General features: G+C 40.6%; 1 protein-coding gene across 8 annotated transcripts in view; it reads right to left on the bottom strand.

Annotated features, from left to right (window-relative positions):
- SSX2IP (SSX family member 2 interacting protein) overlaps positions 1 to 19,109 on the bottom strand; it is a 71,135-nt gene that overhangs the window by 36,029 nt on the left and 15,997 nt on the right. For 3 of the 8 annotated variants that reach the window (XM_032296411.1, XM_032296406.1, XM_032296414.1), the window contains exon 1: positions 9,324 to 9,508. The exons of 1 other annotated variant lie outside the window; for it this stretch is intronic. The gene's annotated coding sequence lies outside the window, so the exon portion shown is untranslated. Of the gene's footprint in view, positions 1 to 823; positions 1,035 to 9,071; positions 9,229 to 9,323; positions 9,509 to 19,109 lie in introns of those variants that run through there. 4 more of the 8 variants (XM_032296412.1, XM_032296407.1, XM_032296413.1 and 1 more) reach the window with 4 other exon arrangements.

The raw sequence follows: 19,109 nt of genomic DNA, 5'->3' as shown, positions 1-19,109 counted from the left end.
TCAAGAGTTTCTCTTCAAGCTGGTTTCCTCACCTGGAAAATGGGGTGATGATAATCTACTTCTTAGGGTTATGGGTATTTAACAGAATAAGAGGTAGAAAACTAAGTACACTATAACTAGGACATAGGGTACTGGTTTAATAACACATGTGCCAGGAGCTATTCTAAATGCTTTATGTATATTATTAAGTCAATCTTCACAACAACCCTATATTATTTTTTCCCTTTTACGGATAAGGAAATTGATGGGAGAGGTTAGGTAATTTGCCCAGGATCACAGAGCTAGCAAGTGGCAGAGGCAGGAATCCAGTGCCCAACCCCACATTGGACAAAGCCCATTCTCTTAACCATCACACATTGTTGCTTCAGTGGGTGAGGGGCTCAGGAAGCAGCATCTCCTCCTACCACTCCTTCAGGAACCAGTAAAGACAGAACTCAATCATATCTCCCAACTGGGCTCAGACTGCATAACATAGTGTGAACACACAAATTATGGTACTATTCATAGTGTATCTCTGGGTTGTATTCATGTGTATCTCTGGGTTGAGGGATATAATCTCAGTGAAGTTCCTGGCCAAAATCTGCCATTAGAAGGCTATCCTCAGCTTAGAGGGTAGCATACTGTTCTTCAAATTCCTTATATCTTTGAAAGAACATACCGTTCTTTAAATTCTACCATTCTTTAAACATTTAAAGAACATACCGTTCTTTAAATTCCTTATACCTTTGAACTGATCATTCCTGCAGTATGAGAAATACTATAGTAAAAGAGTTAAAATCTAAAGTTAGACCATCCAGTTCAAAACCCTGGCTTCCCCACTTACAGACTAAGTGATCCTGAACATAAATCTTCTCTGGGCCCCACTTTCCTCATCTGCAAAAGGAGAGTAAAAGCAGTTTATCTCAAAAAATTAGGTGGTTAAATAGTAAATTCAGTTATTAGATTTCTTCAGTAATTTTATTAAATAAGCTTATGCATGTAGAGGGTTTAAAAAAAGGTCTTGGGTATATGGTAAGTGCTCAATAAATATTAGCTATTACTAGCTATTTTACTCTTGGAAAGGCTTGCATCATATTTTGTTAAGCAATTTAAAAAAGTTACAAAACCATATCTAACACGAGCTTATTGGTTTTTAGAAAAAAAAAAAAACAATGTCAGTAGATATATACAGGTATAAATTCTACTCTATATAAACACAGAAGTTTGTATAAGGACAGAAAATATTGGAAGAAAAAAACTTAAAAATGGGGAAAAGGCAAGGGCAGGACTTTCATTCCTCTCTTTATGTGCTTTCACGCACAAAAATATAATTTTTACTTTATTGTCTGTCTTCCAAATTTTCTATAAATGAATGTGTTTTCCACATAAAGAAAAAAAAATCTATGTTTTTAAAAGGCAATTATGGTGACGATAAGCAGAGGAAATGGGGATGAACAGCACCACTCTCAAACACCAAAACTAATGGTAGAATGGCACGAGTAATTTTTAAAAATGCATAAAATAAAAAGGCAAGCAGCCTTGTTGGGCAAAAACTGGTTAGAAAATTATACAGATGCCCCAGAGTTTTTTAAGATAATCAATTATATAAGGAAAATAGCACTTTACCAGAGGTCAGTGGTTTGGGCAATTCCAGCAGTATACAAATTTTGAAATGTATAAATCCTTCCACTAATCAATTATACTTCTAGGCACATAAGAGAGCAAGCATAATATATATTGAGGACATTGTTGAATTGCAGTATTATTTGAAATGGCAAAAAACTAGAGACAATCTTAATATCCATCATGGTCAAACAGTTAAAAGCCAACACATATGGTACAGCCAGGCTATTCTGGGATTATTAAAGATGAAAGCACATCTGCATGTACAGCACAAAAAAAGAAGTTACAGGTTAGAACAGTATGATCATCATTTTTTGTTAAATCAAACTACCTATAAATTTAGGGGCAAGTTCTGGAAAAATTACGAACTATTACAAATGACCTTCTTGGGGATGGAATGATTGGGTATAGGGAGGGGTGGAAGGCCAGGGCTTTCTCCTCTTCCACAGCATATCTGTATATAGCTTGAATGTTTTAGGAGCATGTATTATTCTGTACAATTTTTAGAGGCAGAGTATTCAAGCATGGTTAAATGAGATAATGTGTGAAAGTACTCTTAGCTCAATTCCAGAAAGTAGCACCTGCCCATGAGTGGAAATCTCAACTAAGACAAATGCCACCAATCAAGTACACTTCTAGCACCTATTCCACATACGCATGCATACCCATGAGCAAAGGTAATGCAGTTTTCACATATATGGGAATGTCTGTGGGAACCTGGCCCATCAGGAAGACAGGGAACAGAAACACAGAGGCCAGACTTTTCCCCAACTACTGTGAAGGGCAAACCCATGGAGCGCTGGCAGACCTGGCAAAAGTGGACTCTCCCACCGGCTTAATGAATAATCCAAACTTGGTAGGAGGAAAGAGGGAAATTGACTTTATAACTATTAACATGATCTTCAAAAAATGAATGCTCTTAACCTTCAATGAATGAAACAACTAAGAAGGTCCATTTCCACTTCAAGAGAGCAGTTCACAAAGTTAAACACAGTAGGGACTTAATCTGTGTACACCATCTGATATTCCATTATACACTGACTTTTTATTGCTATGTTTTCACCTGTTTTGGACTTGGCTGCCAATTACACTGTTAGTTTTCCCTGAGAGAGCATTGGACTGAGCATCAGAGGCCACGGTTCTCAGCAACACTTCTATTATTTACTGAGTAACCTTGAACTGGTCATAATTTTTTCAGGTTTCAGTTTCCACATCTGTAAAATTATGAAGTCAAACTAGATGTCCTTTAAAGAATTTCCAGTTCTATTATCTTTGATTTTTACATTTCTCATGGGACCCAATATGGAACTAAGTACAGCTATTTATATCAAAATTATTTTTTCTTCTTCTTTTTCTTTTTTTTGAGATGGAGTCTCATTCTGTTGTCCAGGCTGGAGTGAAGTGGCACAATCTTGGCTCACTGCAACCTCTGCCTTCCAGGTTCAAGTAATTCTCCTGCCTCAGCCTCCCAAGGTATGTAACCTACAGGTGCATACCACCGCACCCAGCTAACATTTGTATTTTTAGTAGAGACAGGGTTTCATCATGTTGGCCAGACTGGTCTCAAACACCTTGGCCAGACTGGTCTTGAACTCCCGACCTTGTGGTCTGCCTGCCTGGGCCTCCAAAGTGCTGGAATTATAGGCATGAACCACCATGCCCAGCCTTTTCTTCACATTTTTATAACAATGTGCATGTATTGTCTTTACAACCCAATGTTTAGCAAATGAGATGCTACATAACTTTAATAATTTATTAAGCTGTAGCATTTACTTGGAACAATTGTAAGCATTATATGTGTATGAATTTATTCAACCTTACAATGATCCACATAAATACTTTCCAAGATAAGGAAACTGAAGCCTGGAGTTTTCTTGACCTAGGACACAGAGCTATAACACAACAAAGCCAAAATGCAAACCCTGGTAGTCTAGCACATTTAACATTACACCCTACTATCTTTATTACAGGAGAGGGTAAAGTATACACTATTCAAGCCTTTTCTAAGTTCTGGGATACATGCGCAGAAAGTGCAGGTTTGTTACATGTGCCACGGTAGTTAGCTGCACCTATCAACCTGTCATCTAGGTTTTAAGATCCACAGGTATTAGGTATTTGTCCCAACGCTCTTGCTCCCCTCAAGCTGCTTTTTCAAACTGAACAAGTATTCGCTTCTTTACCACCTCACCTGAAACTAAATTATACTCAAATAATTATGCCAATTAAATAACTGGAATGGGAACTGTACAAAAGCAGTCCATATATTAAATGCTGTATGTAGCAATTCAAAAAATTTTTGAAAAATCTAGCAAATATATTGCCAGTCTTTCCCTGCACTGCCATCCCTTCTCTTTGCACTTCTAGAACACATAATATGAACTCTATCACAGACCAGACCTAACTGGAATAAAATTTCTCTCCCATCACCTCAACTGAGTTCTTGGTTGGCAGGCTTGTCAGCATATTCTTTGTACCCCACTTCCATATTAGGCATCATCAACGATGCAAGGTTGGACCCCAATCAAGACTACAGAATGAACATCCAACTAAGTTCAAGGATGTATTAGTGTAAGGTTTGCTACTGTTTTAGTAAAATAGGCAAGTCAACACTTTATGCCACAACTTAGAAGGGCTTTCAATCTAATCTTGATTGGTGCCAGCTCAGAGAAGGAGCAAGGTGATTCAGGGTATGAATCAAGAGCATGACAATTTAGAAACCATGTATCAGTTTCAAATTCTTCCAGTGTACACATAGGAATAGCAGCAATCATATTCTTACAAGATGATTACTAAGAAAAGCGAAAAAAAGGGCACTTTTTAGAAGTCTATCAACTTCTAAGGTTAAAAGTCAGCTAAGATCCAAATCCAATCTAAAAATTACTATTTATTGGTATTTCACTCCTCAAATAATGAAATGGTAATAATATCCACTAAAGGCATTGGAAATAAATAAACCAAACATAATTCATGAATCTACTAAGCGTTTTTTCAATGATTTAGCCCAAATTCAATCATTTTTTATAGTTCTCAAAGTGTGGTCCTGGAACCAGCAGCATCAACATCACCTGGGAACTTGCTAAAAATGCAAATTATCAAGTTCCATTCCAGATTGAGAAACTTTAGTGGTGGACCAAAAAATCAGTGTTTTAGCAGAACCTCCATGTGATTCTGACACAAAGTTTGAGAATCACTGCTGTGTTCTACAGAATGTGGTTCAGTATAAATTAGCATTCTATTTATATGCAGTTTCAATTAGAGAACACCAAAAAGGAATTCTTATCTAAGGGTCCTACAAAATAGATTCCATGAATGATGTAAAAGTATTCCAAAGTACTAAATGGAGGTTGAAAATAACAGTCCTAGGGAATGCCAGAGTAAGCAATTTATTAAGTTTTGGAGGGTGGGGGAAACTCTGAAAAACAAATAGCTCATCAGTGGAACATTCATTTATCCTCACACACTCTACAACCCAGCAAGTCCATTCCTGGTGAAACCCAAGAGAAACTCTTGCCTACATATGCCAGGAGATGTGCACACATACAGCACCATTCTTCACAACAGCAGAGAAGCACAAGAGTATCACCCTGGAAACAACCCAAAAATCACCAACAAGAGATGAATAAATTATGCCATATTCACAACATGGAATATTATGCAGTAATCAGAAAACCTCAGTGACACATAATACAAATTTCAGCATTATAGAGTGAAAAATTTTCAGAAGATAGGGCATGTAACATAGTTTTTAATTAAGTGACCCAACTATATTTTAAAAGACACCAAGGGAAGGCTGGGCACAGTGGCTCTTGTCTGTAATCCCAGCACTTTGGGAGGCTGAGGCGGGCGGATCACGAGGTCAGGAGATCAAGACTATCCTGGCTAATACAGTAAAACCCTGTCTCTACTAAAAATACAAAACATTAGCTGGGCGTGGTGACAGGTGCCTGTAGTCCCAGCTACTGGAGAGGCTAAGGCGGGAGAATCACCTGAACCCAGGAGGCAGAAGTTGCAGTGAGCTGAGATCGGGCCACTGCACTTCAGCCTGGGTGACAGAGCAAGACTCTGTCTCAAAACAAAACAAAACAAAACAAAACAAAACAAAACACAACACAACACAACACAACACCACACCAAGGTAATGATGAATAAAGGATTTGGTAAATAATTGCATCAGGTGAAGGAATGTGGAAAAAGAAATGGACAGGCCCATAGAGTTATGCAGAGGGTTAGGTGGTGCTTATGGTATTATTAAAATTATAAAGGGACCAATTAAACAAATGTGTCATAAGCCATGGAATATAATCTAATTCTTTGCACCGGAAGTTCCTTAAAATGCTTTAAATACATATATATACTGTTCCTCAAATATTTCAAACAATTCTAAATTCTACCCAGTCAGATTGGCTGTGGAGGCACCAAGAGTCCTGTGTCCTTCGCCTTACTGCCAACTCGGGTTAAAATGTTTTGGGTCCCAAAACCCAAAGCCAATGACCCTCTTTCTTTAGAAGTACAAGAACAGGCAATTCGGACTACAGTTTCAGAGGATCTATGAAGCCATTCATTTGCAAAGGGTCCATGGATGGGGAGTTAATAACTCGTGTACTAGCTAATTATGTGAAACTGGTAGGGGAGAAGTTGATGATGAACTCAGAGTACCTACTGCATGCCAGATGGTGTTAAATGAGTTTAATTTCTATTTAAAAGCTTATTTTTGCTAATTCAAAAGACTATTTCTTCTCTTATCTCAGAATCCTACACTGCTAGAGCCTGGCATTTTTGTCTGACACTCAGATTCAGCACTGCATTATAATTGTGTTATTTCTCCTATTGAATTGCAGGTTGCTTGAAAATGAGGAATTATCTTATTTAATTCGTATCCCCATTCTTCCAGTCTTAAAAGTATAAGATACTCAAGAAAGGTTTCTTGTATAAATAATTATTTCTGCTTTTCTAGAGTTTCTGAGAGCTTCAGCAAAATATACCTCAAGTCTAATTGCTGTGTGAGACTCCTGTCTTTCAGATATTTGGATTATGTTCAATACATTTTGGATCATTCAAATTACTGATTTTGGTGGAAATACCCTTCTGAAGTAAAAATCAAATATAATTTCCCTACATAAAACCTTCTGAAGATTCCCTGTAATCTACCAGTCAATGTTCACAGCACTGTTCTACAGCCTTATTAATACGATGACCCCAACCTGGTCCAACTCTACCAAGCCACCTGTAACTCCTCAACTGTACACTGCTGCAGAATGCACCAGCTGCTTGACAAACTCCACTGCCTCAGCCAGACACAGATGAAATTCTCGTTCTTTTCGAAAGCCTTCCTATATTTGTTGTGAGATTTTTTTTTGCCCTCTCCCTTACTATACTGATAATTTCCAAAATACAGTTCCGAAAGGCAAGACTCATCTTTTTACCCTCAGGTCAGGCAAGTAGCAGCTTACTAAGCGTTTAATGAATGTTTATTGAAAGAATTATTAAAGCACAATTCAGTAAGTCTGCTGGTACTACATAAAATACTGGCCCACGATCAAAACGCATGATTCTAGGTTGTTTTTCATTACTAATGGTGCATTTCTCTGTTCTATCTCATCCCATAAACCATGAATTCAAGATAACTTGTACCTTCACTTCTAACCATATCACCACTACCAAAGCCACAAAACAAACCCATGTCGTATCAAAGCCTCTTTGTATCATGAGCAAATGGTCAGACCAATAAGGAGGCATGTTGACAGCTATTGAAAAGATATGGAAGAAAATAACTTAAAAATCTTTGAAAGCAATCCAATTTAAGCATGTGAAATGAATTAAAATCACACAATTCTGGGGCCGCGTCTTTTCATGCACCTAGTTTCTCTAGGTGCATACTACATAGAAAGCACTCAAATGTCTACTTTATAAAACCGGTGTCAGGGCCAGCTTTGGCCAAAGAGCAGACTGTCAAGTATTAGGAGATCCCAAGTATATAATAGGACATTGTGCCGGACTTGAGGTCTTTAGCAAACAATTTCAGCATAACATTTTAGTTTTCTCATCTATCTGTCTCATTATGTTTAGAACATAATGTGCTATAACAAGCCTTGTCGCAAAGCATAATGTGTGATGAGATCTCCACATTTCATCCTAGAATAAGTCTTCACAGTTATCTTCAAGCCGCCTCACCCATGTTACGTAATCCATGAGCTTTATTATCTTCACTGTACAGCTGGGGAAAGAGAAGGGAAGGAAGAGTATAAAATGACTTGGCTTAAGAGGCCCAGCCAGTCACTGATTAACTATAGTTCCTAACTCTCTTCTTAAAGAACCGTTTTTGAGAAACTTTCATTGACAGCAGGCAGAACAGAGTGTTAAATTAGTTAAGCTTTCCTCACTTGTTTACTGTGAATGAATAACCTAAGCTGCCTAGGCCTGTAGGTTGATAGTTTTAGGATAAGAGATTTCATGGATCGAGTTTTGCCGACTGGATCCAAATTCATAAATCTACCTCGAACTTCTAAATTTCAAGACAGCTTGATGTCAACTTGAAAGGCATTTCTTTTCTCTCCAAATTTCCAATTCTTTACAAATTTTATTCGGGCTCCTAAATGAGTCAAGTCACATCAACCTTTCTAGTTCAGGATCAAACTACAGGACTACCAGAATTTTCTTCTACCCCAGAGTAAGCCAATCCCCCATGAACCATGAAGGGTTCCATGACATCCATCGCTCACAGCAAACCCTAGACCTTGACTCTAATCTGAATTGCCAGGGAGCCCAGGAAGTTCAAGAAGCCTCCACCCTTACACTTCTAAACCACCCTCTTTTCTAATCCTCAACCTATTACAGCCTCCAGAAAAATCTCAATTCTCTTAGATTCAACAAGAACTTTATCAGCGTTGCTAGTAATGACAGTTTGGCATTTACAACTATGGGCCCTGAAACTGAGTAATAATCTAAAAATTTCCATATTATACATGATGACAGCAAATTATTTAGTAGATTCTATGCCCTGAGCCCAAGCGATCTGCCTAAATGGGCAATTAGCACAGGCTCAAAAAAGGTACAGGGAGCTTACAATTCAGTTTACTGTCATTGACTATAAAAATTCTAAACCAAAGTATTTTCACACATGCCTGCCTCTTGGATGATGTAAGTTCTTCCCCTAGACTTTTTATTAGACCACTATCTGGGTTCTCTTCCACTGCAGCGGCCACTGGCCACCCAATAAGTCATTTTAAAGACTGCCTCTTGCGGCTGCACTGACAAATCGCCAAAGCCCGCCTGCTCCACGGCCGCTTTGAGGCTCTGCAGCCCCAAATTGGCTATCCCCTCCTCCTCCGCATCTCCACGCCGCTTGTCCTCCTACGCTGGGCGCCACCTTCGCTCCATCCCGGAGAGGGTTTGGGGCTCCTTGAGCAAGAGCATTCCGCGGGCTCACCGCCGCGAACGCCAGCGAGCGCGGTCCCGGGGCCAGCACCTACCTCCCACCTCCTCTTCCAGGCGCGGCCCGGGTCGACGCTCACCCGCACCCTGCAACGGCCCCAACCGCCGCGCGCAGCCTCCCGCCGAGCCGCGGGGCGCTGAGCCAGGTACCAGCTCTCACCTCCGCGCGCGTCCGCCCCGCGCCGGCGCCCACCCCACCCCCGCCCCGGCACCCACCCGGCGCCCAGCCCACCCCCGCCCCTGCCTGGCGGGGCGCGTCACAATCCCCGCCGCGAGGCGCGGCCGCTCACCGTCACGGCCCCCGGGAGCGGCGGGGAGTCACCGCTCCGCGTTCTAGCCCGGCTCCCGCAGCCCCGAGGGCCAGCAGCGCCTCACAGCGCCTCCCGCCGGCGGCTCCTCCTCCGCCGCGGACTCCCGCCTTCCCCGCCCCTCGCGGCCGCCTCCCGGCCTCCGCAGGTTCTTGAGGTTCCCACCCCGCCCCAGCGCGCCGGCGCCGCAGGCTCTGCCGCCTCCCATTGGCTCCGCCAGTTGCTAGGCGATGAACAACCGCGGCCTGCATTGGTCGGGTGGGGGCCTCTGGAGTCTCCTCCTCACCTCCAAAAAAACCCGGAGGAAAAGAAGATCTTATCCCTGAAGTCAGCGCGCAGCGGGCGCAGCTGCGGCTGCGGCACCTGTTACGCCCTGTGATTCACCCGGCCAGGCCCTGTTCCCCGCCTCCTCTGGATGCCTGCAGCGTTCGGGGTTGGCGCTCTGCGGGGACAGGGGGTCGTGGTTGCTTTAGAGCACGTTTTAGGAGCCCCGCTGAACCCCAACACCCAACCTAGCAGCAAAAGTGAAACTTCCAGAAGAGCCACGTGCGTTTGCCAAAGTGGAGAAATTAATCAAACAGCCGGCACCTAGAATTAGGTCAGGCCCTGGGGACTGGAGGTTCAAGCGTCGGGAGTTGTGGATGCAAACAGCCCAACCGGGAGAAAGTTACATGTAAAATTAGGGCGAAGAAATGGACCCGGGCAGAAGACAGCGGGCAAAGGAAGGACTAAGAAATGGCATTCATGAACTCTCAGTTTATTCAAAAATGTCTTCCACCCACTCAGCAAAATATGTGCAGTGAAAACCTATGCCTGCTGCACCCGTGGCCAGGGTCAGGCCGGCTCCTTCCTGGTTCCCTGGCAGCCTAAAATTCTCCGGGGAAGCAAAGAGGCCAGAGAAAGGAAGGAGATCAGATGGAGAAATCACAGGCATATGGGTTATACAAAGATGTACTTTGATTTTTGTTTGGTTTGGTTTTGGTGAAGCCAAGGGATTTATTCAAAAGGCAAAAAGCAGGTTTGGTATTTCAAGGAGGCTCCTGAGAGTATTCTGAAACCAAAACAGTATGAGAAATGAAGATGTATTAACGCTGAAAAACAACAGCGGGAGGAATGCTGGCCTTCCAGTTTACATGAACCTATCCCCAATCCTGAATGAAAGATCAAGGCCAGAAAAACAGCAGAAGAAGCATGCCGCAGTGACAACTTCAGGGCCCAATGAAATTCTCTTTTCCTTTGGCCTAAGCATTCAGAGGTCCAACTAGCTGCTATTGAGCCCAGGTGCCCTTACCATTAACAGTTATATTTTTAAAAGGTTTGAGCCAAGCTTAGTTGAGATCTGGGAAGTTTGGCCCTGCCCCAGCAACCCCAGGGAGGAATAAGATCTGCCTGAATAAATCAGTGGTCTCAATCTTTTGGTCACAAGACCCTTTTCCACTTGTAAAATTATTGAGAGCACCAAGAACTTTTGTTTATGTGGGTTACAGCTATTGATATTAAAACAAATTTAAAAATAGTTATTTTTTAAAAATAATGAACAAAAATTAAAACTATTGTCAAGTAGTACATTTTAATTAAAAATAACTATATTTTCAAAAAATTAGTAAAGAATGGTGCTACTTTAAAATTTTGCTCATATCTTTAACGTCTTGCTCAATAGAAGTCATTTGGATTTTCATATGTTTGTGCATTCAATCTGTTGTGCTATTTCAGGTAGCCTCTGGAAACCTCTACTGTACACTCATAATGAGAGTGAAAAGGCAAATAAAATCCTAGTATAATAAAAATAGTTTTGACTTTGCAGACTACCTGGAAGGGTCTTGGGAACTTGCCTCCTGAAGGTTTTGCAGATCTTTGAGAACCGCTGGTCTAAACCTCTTGGTACTGTGTCCCTCTTTGCAGTAACTGGTTGAGGAGCTAAAAATGTGACCTAATTCTGCTCAATCTATAATGAAGAGTGGGGGATGAGGAGCTTCAGGGGAAGGATTTTATCCTGACAGCCTAAGGACAAGTTTCTTTCCTTACGTCTTGACTTGGACATCCTCCAGTGAACCAGACATGTTTGTAGCTGTGGCAGCATATTCTACAACCATGACATGAAGAGAACAGCAATTAAAATACATGCATACCTTGTTTTATGTTTCACTTTATTGCACTTCACAGATAACTGTGGTTTTTTGTTTTTTAACAAAGTAAAGGTTTGTATTGCTCATCCCTGCATTGAACAAGTCTAGTGGCACCATTTTTTCTAACAGCACGTTCTCACTTGGTGTCTCTATGTCACATTTCAGTAATTTTTGAAAATTTTCAAACTTTTCTGTTATATATGTTATAGTGATCTGTGATGTCGCTATTGTATTATTTTGTGGTGCCACAAACTACACCCTGATAAGACAGCATGTTCAGTGTATGTGTTGACTGCTCCACTGACTAGCTGATCATCTCTCTCCCTCTCCTGGGGCCTCTCTACTCCCTAAGACACAGCAATATTAAAATTAGGCCAATAAATAACCCTACAATGGCCTCTAAGTGTTCAAGTGAAGGGAAGAGTCACATAGCTCTCACTTTAAATCAAAGGCTAGAAATGATTAAGCTTAGTGAGGAAGGCATCTTGAAAACTGAGATAGGCAGAAACTAGATCTGTTCCACTTAGCCAAGTTGTAAATGCACAGGAAAAGTTCTTGAAGGAAAGTAAAAGTCCTCCCCTCTTGAACACAGGCATGATAAGAAAGTTAAACTGCCTTCTTGCTGATAAGTAGAAAGTTTGAGTGGTCTGGATAGATTAAACCAGCCACAGCATATACCTTTAAGCAAAAGCCTATTCAGAGCAAGGCCCTAATTCTTCAATTCTGTGAAGGCTGAGAGAAATGAGGAAGCTTCATTAAAAATGGCTAGCAGAGGTTGGTTATGAGGTTTAAGGAAAGAAGTCATCTCCATCACATGAAAGTGCAAAGTGAAGCAGCAAGTGCCAATGTAGAAGCTGCAGCAAGTTATACAGAAGATCTAAGATAATTGATGAAGGTGGCTACACTAAACAGATTTTCAGTGTAGACCAAAAGAAAGCCTTCTATTAGAAGACTGTGCCACATAGGACTTTTCTGGCTAAAGAAGAGAGGTCCCTGCCTAGCTTCAAAGTACAGGCTGACTCTCTTGTTAGGGACTAATGCAACTGCTGACTTTTTATTTTTTGATATAGTGTCACCCAGGCTGGAGTTCAGTGTTGCGATCATGGCTCACTGCAGCCTCAAGTGATCCTCCCACCTTAGCCTCCCGATTAGCTGGGACTACAGGCATGTACTACCATGCCCAGCTAGTTTTTGTATTTTTTGTAAAGACAGGGTTTTACCATGTCGTCCAGGCTGGTCTCAAACCCCTGAATTCAAATGCCCCAGCTGCCTCAGCCTCCCAAAGTGCCAGGATTACAGGCATGAGTCACTGTGCCCAGCCACAACTGCTGACTTTAAGTTGGAGGTAATGCTCATTTACCATTCCAAAAATCCTAGGGCCCTTTAAGAACTATCTAAATTGACTTTGCCTACATTTTGTCAATGGAACAACAAAGCCTGGCTGACAGCACATCTGTTCACAGCATGTTTAGTGAATATTTTAAGTCCACTGTTAAGATCTACAGCTCAGAAAAAAAGATTCCTTTCAAAATCTCACTGCTTGTTGACAATTCACCTAGTTACCCAAGAGCTTTGATGAAGATATTCAACATGAAAGTCGTTTTCTTGCCTGCTAACACAGGATACATTTTGCAGCCCATGGACTAAGGAGTAATTTTGACTTTCAAGTCTCATTTGAGAAACACATTTCAAAAGGCTGTAGTTGCCGTAGATAGTGATTCCTCTGATGGAACTGAACAAAGTAAATTGAAAACCTGGAAAGGATGCCATTAAGAACATTCATGGGTGTGGAAGGAGGTCAAAATATCAACATTAAGAGGAGTTTGGAAGAAGTTGATTATAACCCTCATGGATGACTTTGAGGAGTTCAAGACTTCAGAAGTAACTGGAGATGTGGTAGAAACAGCAAGAGAACTAGAACTAGAAGTGCAGCCTGAAGATGTGACTGAATTGCTTCAATCTCATGATAAAACTTGAACAGATGAGGAGTTACTTCTTATGGATGAACAAAGAAAGTAGTATCTTGAGAGGAAATCTACTTCTGGTGAAGACTCTGTGAAAGTTGTTTAAATGACAACAAAAGATTTAGAATATTCCATAAACTTAACTGATAAAGCAGCTGCGGGGTTTGAGAGGATTGACTCCAATTTTGAAAGAAATTCTACTGTGAGTAAAATGCTATCAGACAACATTGAATGAGGCAAAAATATTTTGTGAAAGGAAGAGTCGATCGACGTGGCAAACTTCACTGCATTATTTTAAGATGTTGCTATAGCCACCCCAACCCTCAACAACCACCACCCTGACCAATCGGCAGCCATCAACATCAAGGCAAGACCCTTCACCAACAAAAAGATTATAACTCACTGAAGGCTTAAAGATTTTTTTAGATTGTTAGCATTTTTTAGCAATGAAGTATTTTTCAATTCAAATAGGTACATTGTTTTTAGAGACATAATGCTATTGCATATTAATAGACAACAGTATAGTATAAATATAACTTTTATATGGACTGGGAAGCCAAAATATTGTGTGACACCCTTTATCATGATATTTGCTTCATTGCTCTGGAACCAAACCTGCACTACCTCTAAGGTATGACTGTACAGAAAAGGCAACCCTAAGCTCAGATGTTATTGAGTGGCTCCATTAACCTACTTGGCTCTGTATATCTCTATACTGCTCAAATATCATTTGAGATAGTAAATGGCCTGTTGCTTAAGCCATGTAGGCTTAAGTCTAAGAACATTTTTAGCCCATGACTAAAAGAAATTGGGCTTGATAGAGCTTTGCTATGGTAAGTGTGTTAGGCCATTCTTGCATTGCTGTAGCAAAATACCTGAGACTGGGTAGTTTATGAAGAATAGAGGTTGAATTGGCTCATGGTTCTGCAGGCTGTGCAGGAAGCATGACACTGGCATCTGCTTCTGGGGAGGCCTCAGGAATCTTCAGTCATGGTGGAAGGTTAAGTGGGAGAAGGGACATCATATGGCGAAAGCAGAGGCAAAAGAGAGAGCAGGGTGCCACCCACTTTTAAGTAGCCAGATCTCATGAAGAGTTACTATCATGAGGACAGCACCAAGGGGATATGTTAAACCATTCATGAGAAACCACCCCCATGATCCAATTACCTCCTATCAGGCCCCACTTCCAATACTGGGAATTACAATTCAACATGATATTTGGGCAGGGACACATATCTGAACTATATCAGGAAGGAAGGATAAAATCTGATTATTTTATTTTTAAAATGCTTACTTTGGCTGCTTTCCACCTTTTTAGCAAAATTAAGGGGATGTGACTATGAAATGCTGCTGCTGCTGCTGTTTTCCAAAACATATATAAACTTCCCCTCTTGCTCTTGTATAGTCTATTTATTTACAGTGGGCAGAGTAATTCCCTTAAAATGTGACATACTGTCACTTCTCTTCTTTGGTGCCCCTGACTCAGTGTTAAAGCTAAAGTGCTAACCATGGCTGCAAGATTCTTATGACCTGACCTTCACCACCTTACCTCTCTGACTCCATGTCCGACATTCTGTCAACTAGCCATTCACCTAAGCACTCAACCAACCACTAGCCACCTCACTGTTTCTCAATTTTGCCAGGCACTTTCCCGCCTCAGGACATCTGTTTGAATATTCCTCCCCTTAGCATCTGTATTACTTATGTCGTCCCTTTAGAGTCTGCTCAAATGTCACCATCTTGGCCTAACCTGACAACATTATTTAAAATTGGAACCCCCTTCCAGCTTTTCAGGTTTCTCTTACTTTGCTCCTATGCAATCTTAAACCATAATAGATCATTTACTTATTTTGATTGTTCATTTGGTCTGTCTCCCTCCACTAGAATATAAACTCATCAGGAAAAGAAATTTCCTTTACTTAGTTCGTTAATGTATCCCAGGGCCTGAAACAGTGTCTAATGCTTTGTGGTTGGTACTCAATAATTATTTGGTGACTAAATAAATTTATAAATTCAAATAAATGTTTTCCATTTCTAAGTAAGCCCTGTAGCAGGCTGTATATGTATTCCAATGTATACATATTCAAAAGGTATCACATCAGTATTTACTGAATTTGTTGAAAAATAATTCTTTCTTTTGAGCTGGAGTTGCAAGGTTAAAAAAAAAGAAAAGAAAGAAAATAATTATTTTTTAAGAATAAATCTGATTTCTGCGATAATCCAAATGTTATTCAAGAGCCAAATCTAACGAACACATAATGGAGCAAAATGTTAAAATCCCAACTTATTTTCCTATTAAGTTATTACATTTGAGTGAGTAAGGAAAGGTCAAAAAACAAAATGTGTTTGATTTTTCTAAGCGACAGTAAACTAACTCTGAGCATAATTTCAAAGAGGAGTTCTAAAAATGTACACCAATAATTAGTTGCAGAATAAGTGCTATATATCACCATTTTTGTTGTTTAAAAATAAAAATATTTATTTCTATATGCCTGTATATATGTGTGAATACATTTCTTCCAATCTGTCTGAAGACTTCCATTTTTGCCCCCATTACATGAGAGGCATCTTTCAAAAGTGAAAATCAAATTCTGATTTCCCTCTTCCGTTTAAGAACCTTCAGTGGCCTCTCATACTTAGTAACTTCCCACCTAGCCCTCCCTGGCATGATCTGGCTTCTGTTCCCCATCCTCCTTTCAGAACTCTCACTTTGGCCACAAAGTGCCAGCCTTAGAGGCCCCCTTTTCATTCCTTGGCTCTTTGTACTTGCCATTCAGTCTACCTAGAAGGCTCTTTCCATAAAGATTCAAGACTGATTCTTTTTTATGATTCAGATCCCACCTCCATATAAAAAGAAACCTTCTGAGGTTTGGTTTTATGTTTTATTTGTTTCCTTGCTGTGATCTTTCTCCTTCAACTAAAATATCAGTCCTCTGAAAGCAGGGTCCTTGTTCATGTTTGTCTCTGCAGCCCCTGAGATAATGATGAGATTGAGGGCCAAAAAGATGAAAAGCTGACACCTCATCAGAAACCATGGAGGCCAGATCCTATGAAATGACATATTCAAGATGCTGAAAAAAAACAAAAAACAAACAAACAAAAAAAAAACAGCCCGGGTGCAGTGGCTCACGCCTGTAATCCCAGCATTTTGGGAGGCCAAAGCCGGCAGATCGCCTGAGGTCGGGAGTTTGAGACCAGCCTGGGCAGAATGGTGAAACCTCATCCCTACTAAAAATACAAAAATTAGCTGGGCGTGGTGGCAAGCACCTGTAATCCCAGCTACTCAGGAGGCTGAGGCAGGAGAATTGCTTGAACTTGGGAGGCAGAGTTTGCAGGGAGCCAAGAATGCACCATTGCACTCCAGACTGGGTGACAAGATTGAAATTCCGACTCAAAAAAAAAAAAAAAAGTTAACCAAGAACTTCCAGCAAAACCATACTTCAAGAACAAGGGAAATATTAACACATCCCCAGATCAACAAAAACAGAATTTGTTGGTAACAGACCTGCTCTATAAGAGCTACTAATGGGTGTCAATCAGGCTGAAATGAAAGGACACTAAGCAGTAACTTGAACCCATACAAAGAAATAAAGAACACAGGTAAAGATAACTACACAGGTAAATTTAAAAAGACTGGGCGTGATAGCTCATGCCTGTAATCCAAGCACTTTGAGAGGCTGAGGCAGGAGGACTGCTTGAGCCCAGGAGTTTGAGACTACAGTGAGCTATGATTGTGCACTGCCTTCCAGCCTGAGAAACAGAGCAAGGCCCTGTATCAAAATAACAATAATAATAATAATAGTGAGATTGGGAGGAAAGCAGATAGGAGGAAAGGAACATTTGCCTTGCATTTTATTGACTTTTGTTATATGAATTTTTATAAGTATATAGTATTGTGATCTTAAAATATTTTAATTTTGCTGTAATAAATAGGCTCTGATCTTAATATGCATTAAGCTAATGACCCACCCTTTATTCTACTCATATGTGTTCCTCAGGAACAAATGTTTCAAATACCCCAGCCATCATTCAGGCCACAGCACTTCCACTAACATGCATATTCAGATTTGGATAATAATGGGCCAACTTATAAAGGCTTTCTTCTGTAATGCATACCATCTGGGTTATTTCAATAGAAACAACAATTTCTGGATGTGGTAGAGAACATTTCCTGTTAGGGCCTTATGCTGTAACAGATGAGAACATGGGCTGAGTCACCTCTGCTTAACAGCCCCACTTTCATTAATTCTGTATTCTGATCAGGACTACTTTTCCAGAAACAACAGAATGGATAAACAAAGTCTTGCTGAATACTGTGCTAGGCACTTTCATATCCATGGCTTCATTTTATTAGCAAGATCAACTTAAGGCTGTTTGTAATTTACTGCAAAGGAGTATGGGGAAGAGTCCAAGGGCCAAGAGACTTCAGAGGCTTTCCAGTGGGCTAGAATTATCAGGAAGTACTCCATGGAAGAGAAAAATCTCAACCAGGGCCTTGGGGCAATCCTGACTCTGCAAACTTCACAATAGTTTTGTGACTTAAAAAAGCTAAGAGTCCAGACTGCCAGCTCTGCTTTCTGACTTCTAAAACATGGCCTTAAACTTAGCTGGGATTGACCCCTCGGACTGTCTTAGTGAATCTCTGCATCATGCTGCATTTCCAAAGATGATTCATTTCTATCTAAACCCTTTGGATTTTAGCCAGTAGTAGTAGTAGTTGAAATGACAGCATCTGCCAGTTACAAAGTGCTGGCTGAGTTTGCAGGAAAAACAGACCACTGCTGTTCACTCTTCCTCCCATTTCCACACTGCTGTTCACTCTTCCTCCCATTTCCACCCAGGTGAAAATCGCCAGAAAAGGAAACTGTTCCTCCCCACTACCATCCAACCCTGTCATACACAAACACACAGATCACCAGACAAACGCCTGGGTGTTCCATTCTTCTGGGTGTTCCATTCTTAGTACTTTAGATTTTTGTCTGATCTGCTGAGTGTTTTGCCCTATGATTTCTTCTGAAATGAGTCTTTCTGAGTAAGAACACCTGATGAATTTTATCAAGAGCTAACACATTGGTTCCAAGCTCTCCAAGTATCCCAAAAGTGATTTATTAGTTTTAAAATATGATATGTAAAACTTGATTATGCATAAATTAAACAGTTGATAAGGTATTATGATAGAAAGGTGGTCAGGTACTAACCAGAGTAGTTTTCAAACTGTATTTCCAAGACAGAAATATATCACCTTTAGTAAATGCAGTGTGTACATATTCAAAACATGGGTATACACACAGAGACACACACACACACACACACACACACAGACACACACACACATGCACGTACACATGATAAGTAATCATTTTAAGGATTTAGGTGGACTCTCCTAAATTCTGATATAAACTCTGATATTTCAACCATGTTCACCCAAGTTCTTGACACAAACTCATCTTCATCAGTATCCAACAAAACCAAGTATCATATAACATTCATAGATTTATTGAAAACTTGTAGGGTCTCATCACACAGCCTATAACATTTCACCTTTTTAAAAATTGCCAGCAAACATATCACTTCTCAATTGTTTTTGCTATTTTGTTTTTGCTCAATTCCCTCTTCCTTTCCAGTATATTTACACACACACACACACACACACACACACACACACACACACACACACA

This window comes from Sapajus apella, unplaced genomic scaffold, assembly GCF_009761245.1.
Source record: "Sapajus apella isolate SASKATOON/1434 unplaced genomic scaffold, GSC_monkey_1.0 scaffold36, whole genome shotgun sequence".
NCBI classification, from domain to species: Eukaryota; Metazoa; Chordata; class Mammalia; order Primates; family Cebidae; genus Sapajus; species Sapajus apella.
Note: the sequence above shows the minus strand (reverse complement) of the source record. Positions and strands in the feature narration are given on the sequence as shown.